This window comes from Solanum tuberosum, unplaced genomic scaffold, assembly GCF_000226075.1.
Source record: "Solanum tuberosum cultivar DM 1-3 516 R44 unplaced genomic scaffold, SolTub_3.0 scf00145, whole genome shotgun sequence".
Lineage (NCBI taxonomy): Eukaryota > Viridiplantae > Streptophyta > Magnoliopsida > Solanales > Solanaceae > Solanum > Solanum tuberosum.
The window spans coordinates 1065240-1071239 of NW_006239069.1; positions in this window are offsets into that span (position 1 = coordinate 1065240).

Below are 6000 nucleotides of genomic sequence, written 5' to 3' on the forward strand. Positions count from 1 at the left end.
AAATTGTTTTTAAATAAAAAATGGAGTGTCATATAATATGAGTAGATAGTACTACTCTTTTCGATCCAATTGATCTTTTCTACTCTTCTGATCTATGCGAAAGAAGGAGTATTTTGACCGTGGATTATGCCACATAGAATGTGTGTGTCTTATTGTTCAATTTTATATAATTTTAAATGTCTATATGTGCACATTTAAAGTTGGAGAACATATATGCCAACTGAAATCAAGTTAAATGATCGTATTAAACCTTTTCTTTTTTATCAAATTAAAGAATGCTCAGAAGACCAATTTACTAAGATGTTGAAATGACCTTTCAGAAGGTATTTAATTTATATATTATGATAATATGAAGATTCTTATGTTGTTAATGTATTTAAACCTATTAATAAAGAAAATTATACTATGTAATTAGTATGTTAAATGTTGAGACAGTGTAACTATTCTCTTACATCGATAACGTAGAAAATAAATTTCAGATGATTTTTAGTTTTCATAAAGTTTATGAATTAATTAGCGAGGGACATAGTTAGTAATAAAGCTTCAACAAATCAACTACAATATATTGTATTGTTAATAAGTTGGCATTTAGTAATTAAATAAATTTAAAAACTGTTATTGAGCTTGATGTTATTGGTTTCTTAATATAATTTCATTCAAGCAGACACATAAATCAATCACAAGTTGACTAAAAGCAATACGGAGAGTGCAACAACTCACTAAATTAATTTGTTAATGACTAATTAACAAAAATATGGAGGAATCAATTGAAATTTTTTAGCATATACTTATTGTTAGAGATAGCGACCCTTAAAGCATTTAAGAACGTTGGCTAGGTATCAAGATTGTTTGGTCCTACTATGTGAGATCATCTTGAATTGTTCAGTACTAATTCAACCAACAATTCTTTTAATTATAATAATAATATAATTATCCCACCTTTGGTCTCATCTCCAGCTTTGTTTAATAATTTAAAGTGAAAAGAAAATTTATTTGAAGCAACATATCATCTAGAATGTTCACATTTGACCAAAAATCAATAGTGCAAAGGCATCTTTTCTATGCTCTTATGGGTATTTACATTGCACAAAAGAACAATTAGCCAAGGAGTTCTCCACATATAATATGCAAATGATGATATCTGATTTTTTGTTAAAACTTGTTCATTAAAATAGATCTAGTGTTTAAAACTTGTTCATTAAAATAGATCTAGTGTTTTATGTAGAGCTAGGTCGAATCGAGACAGTTAATACCTATACACCCATGTGTCCATATTTGATCAGCCAACTTTATTTTCTTTCCTCCAAGGAGTAAGTCATACACACCATCCTCCCCCAACTTCATTTAAGGAATTATACCGTGTATATTATTAATATTTGTATAAGGTGAAATTCAGGCTACACAAGAGGACCGGTTTACTTTTGACACGTGAAAGCATGAATTAAGCTAGAACTAGGCCGACAATAGAAACCCCAATCCTGAATCAATCTAATGACCTTCCAGGTCATTTATGTGTTTTTTGCCTTCTTTCCATCGTTTAGAGCATTTCTATAGTGACCCCAAGTCATTTATGACTTGCTGGGACTTATAGCTCGGTCACCTGGTTGTTCGTTTGATTTTTATATGAGTTTTTGTGTTATGGAGCTTTTGAACCTTCAACGGATGATTTTGATCAAAAAGTTCATAAAAATGGCCTCAAAATGCAATTCTAACGGTTCCATCAGCTCCGAAAGAGGTCATTATAGGCTAGTGGCATGGCCGACTCGGGTCCCAAGGCTTTCAGTACGAGTTTGTGCCGTTAGGCGTTTTATCCTTTAAGCTTTGGGCCAATGTTTGACCTTGGTCAACATTCCGAGTAAACGTGCCCGAACGAGAACTCTGCTAGTTTGGTAAGCTCTAAAATGTCGAGTTTTATCTGGAACGACCCTTCGTGCAGAGGCTTCCAAGTTAATTTTGAGCCCTCTTGTAGATTTTGGCTTAAAATAGAGTTTAGGTGTGGGACCCACTTTTTATCAAGATGACCTTGAATAGAGGTTTTGACTGCTCTGTTGAGTCCGAAATTTCAAATTTAATCGGGTTGCGTATCCCGTTTGCATGCACGGAGTTCTGAATAGATTCTAAGCCCCCGAGCGAAGCCTGGAGGGCTTAGCTAAATTCTTTTGGTGCCTGATGCTAGTGCACCCTCTTTTGCAATCCTAGGGTCGCTTAAGCGACTCGGGATCCGCTTTAGTGGGCTAAGGCCAGACAGACAACAACCACTTTAGTGAGCCTGGCTAGCTTGGGATTTGTCGCTTAAGAAGCTATAGCCATGCTTAAGCGACGTCCGATTTAGTGGCTAGCGGGACGCTTTAGCGAATCCCACCCTTTGTGCCCAGCTGCTTTTGCGGCTGTCTTAAGACCAACTCGATCAACAATTATTTCATTTATTCCAATTGCAATTTCTCCTTCATATTAGCTCCAAATTCAGTGATTCAAATTCCTATGTGTTTTTTGAGCTTGGGACTACTTAGGTGTGTGATCGAGGAGAGTCGAGGAAACTTTGTTGGAGGTAAAATGGTTGTTTTTGGGCCTTCCTTAGCTCAATTCTTGTCCTTTAAGTGTGAATTGTTGCATGTGTTGATTCTCCTTGGTTCGAGTCCCAAATTGTGTTCCAATTTGGAAAACAAGTTCAGGGAATTGAATTAGACCTTTAGATGGTACCATTTTTGGAATTTCTGATGCGGGTCCCATAATTTCTGTTTTGACTCCAATTTGGATCCATCTCTGTTTTATGTAATTTTAGTGTCTAAATGACTGTATTAACATTATGATCCTATTTTTGATAGCGCGACATAGTTTGGAGGTCATACGAAAAGGAAAATCTCTGGAGACGTGATTTGGAGCACACATGGTTGATCTAAAGTAGGCTACAAATTCCCTTTCCTTAGATTGAGATGGATTATGTGAAATCATGTTGATTTGAGTGAATTAGGGGCGGATACCAAGTTGATCATGCTAATTTACTTAGAAACCACGTTTTAGGCTTATATCGGGATTATCGGGAGTAGAAACATGTTAGTTGTGTTATGTGATCATTCTTACCTTGTTGTTGGCCTTGGTTGATTCTATTATTAAATGTTTGAGCTTGTTTGGCCTTAGTCTAGTCTTAGACTAGTGCTTGCCATAGACTTGCAATATTTGGAGCCATTTGGCCTTAGTTTTTCCCCGACGTCATTTCAGAGGGTTTACCTTCTTGTAGACTGGAGTAGGAGACTCGAATCTGATAGAATGACCCTTGGATTAGGTGTTGACTTAGATTTGATGACCTTCTATCAACTCTTCATCTTTCTACGGCCCCGTGTGTTACAGTTTAGATTTTGGGATTCGCTTGACAACTTGGGACTGGAGTTGGTTCGAGCTTGGAGTATTATATTGATTACCTAAGAGTGTACTTCATCCCACATTAGTTCTATGACAATGCTTTGACATGAGATCCTTCAACATCCCTTTATAGTCGCAAATTCAAGGTCGGGTCATGCTACTCATTATCCTCTACGGAGTTGATTCTTACTAGTCGCATATTTAAGGTTTAGTCATGATGCTCTATATCCTCTATGGAGTCGATACACTTTGGCTACAACGTATAGCTCCTTTAGGGACCATCTGTCACGACCCAGGGGTACACCCTAGATGTTACAAGGCGTATAAGACCCCGAAAGGCCTCATACAAGCCACTTAACATATCATAACATAAAGTAATAGAAATAATCGGGAATTTAAAACATTTTCAACAACATCAAAGTTTTCATAAAACGAAGCGGAAGTCTATTACACTTGTTTCAAACCATCTAAACCAAGAATATCTTTGGGACACAACCCATAGAATAGTTCAAAACATAAAATGAAAAGACATAAGTAAATGACGGTCAAATCCTCGAATGCTATGAGGACTCACCAATCTTCAAATCTTGCTCTACTATGATCCTAGCCACGGGGATGAGAGTTGATATCGCCGGACCCTACATTTGGATAAGAAATGTAGGCAAGAGTATGTGTTAGTACAAGCATGTACTAAATATGATAGCTTGCATAAACATCAATAAAGGCATAACATAGGCATTAGTCAACACAAGACATATACCATAAGCATAAGAGATAACAACATAAGTCATAAGCATAATCTATGCACATAAATCATCATAATGTAAGAGGAATACTTCTCAAGTAACCTCACTTATCCTTAGTCAAGACTTGGGTCATCCACCTCTAGTCATACATATCAAGGAAGGCAACTCAAGCAACAATCCAAGGTAATCTATCATCACAACAAGTAAATCTCAACTTAAAACATACTTACAATACTTTCTTGAAGTAACCTTGTTTCATCATAACTTTGCTAATTTGATTGGGGACTAGTCCGTCCTTAGCTATTTCTACTATCCATAGAAGAGTACTACTTTACTAATCCAAGCTAAATCATTCTCCATGAATGGTTACTATTTACCAATTAAAGGCTACCAAGGAAAAACACCTCATTATGCAAGTCCAAGCTATCCAAGGAAGGGTACTATTTCTCAATCCAAGCTACCAATGAAATGGTTTGGCCTTACCAAGTCAAGCTATCATGCAAGCATCTTATCATGCTAGTTTAAGCTAACCATTGGAAGGGTACTATTTCTCAATCCAAGCTATCCATGAGATCTACTAACTCAAGCTACCATGGAATGGTCTTGTCTTACCAAGTCAAGCTATCATGAAGGGATCTCATATCACTACTTCAAGCTACCATGGATAAAGCATCTCATTATGCTAACCCAAGAAAAGTCTTATCTATCATAGTTGATAAATGCTTTGATTCATTTTAGGTGAGCAAAACTTTCAACCTAGAATCATTCTATGTGAGGAAACCTTTCACATTTATACATTCATAGAGTAAATCATGTGGGTAAATCCTTCCACAACAATTCTATCTATTAATCAACATTCATCATATAAGCTTTACTCTAAAAGCCCTACTAATCATAACTCATCATACATGCCTTAGTCTCAAGACAATTCTAATCTCAAAGCCTACAAGTCATAATTCATCATATATACTTTGATCTCAATCAATTCATATCTATATGCTTTACTCTTAAGCAATTCATGTCTATATGCTTCAATCTCAAGCAATTCATGTCTGTATCATTTACTCTCAAGCAATCTATAATATATCTCATCAATCCTAGATGAATACATCTAAATCCTCAATTTTCCCTTTCATGGAGTAAAACCCATATATAGCAATTTCATCTTAGAATAATGGGTTAGGAATGAGTACATGTAAATTCATCCTAAAAATATGTAATTCTATCAATTAAATCATAAACAATCATAATCTACATAGTTGGATCAAAACACATAACATTAGAAGAAACCCTAACTAGAATTAGGGAATTCTTCTTCTAAATTGGTAACACCTCAGAAATTAGTAGGCTAAGCTAGAGCTTAACATGAGGGTTAGAGTCATGAATGTAACTCCCCGTACTTAAAATAGAGGGTTTCATGTTAGAATATCAATGTACTACCCCTCAAGGACCAACCATGGGTCCTTGAGGAGGACTCCTAGAAAACTGCCTGGGCAGTGACCAACGGAAGGACCTACGCCCCATTGGTCAGTCCATGCCCCGTGGGTGGAGGGTCGTGGTTCAATCCCCAGGTTGCCAACTCCCAGTAACCAAACCACGCTTGACCAGGACAGTCCGTGGTTCCATCCACGGCCCATCAGTGTGGTCTCGTGGATGGTGACCTGGGAGAAATTTTGGTGGTCAAGCTTAAGGGTATTTTGAGATTTTCCAGTTTTAATTAATATTAAGTGATGTCATTTTAGCCTAATTTAGACCACCCATATAAGGATTTTAGACCATTAAATTAAGTCAAGCATTTCATTATTTCTAAAACCCAAATCAATTCCCAAACTTCATCCTCACCAAAAAAATTCTCTCTCTAGAAAACTCAAAGAAGAAGTAGAAGGAGGTTAGA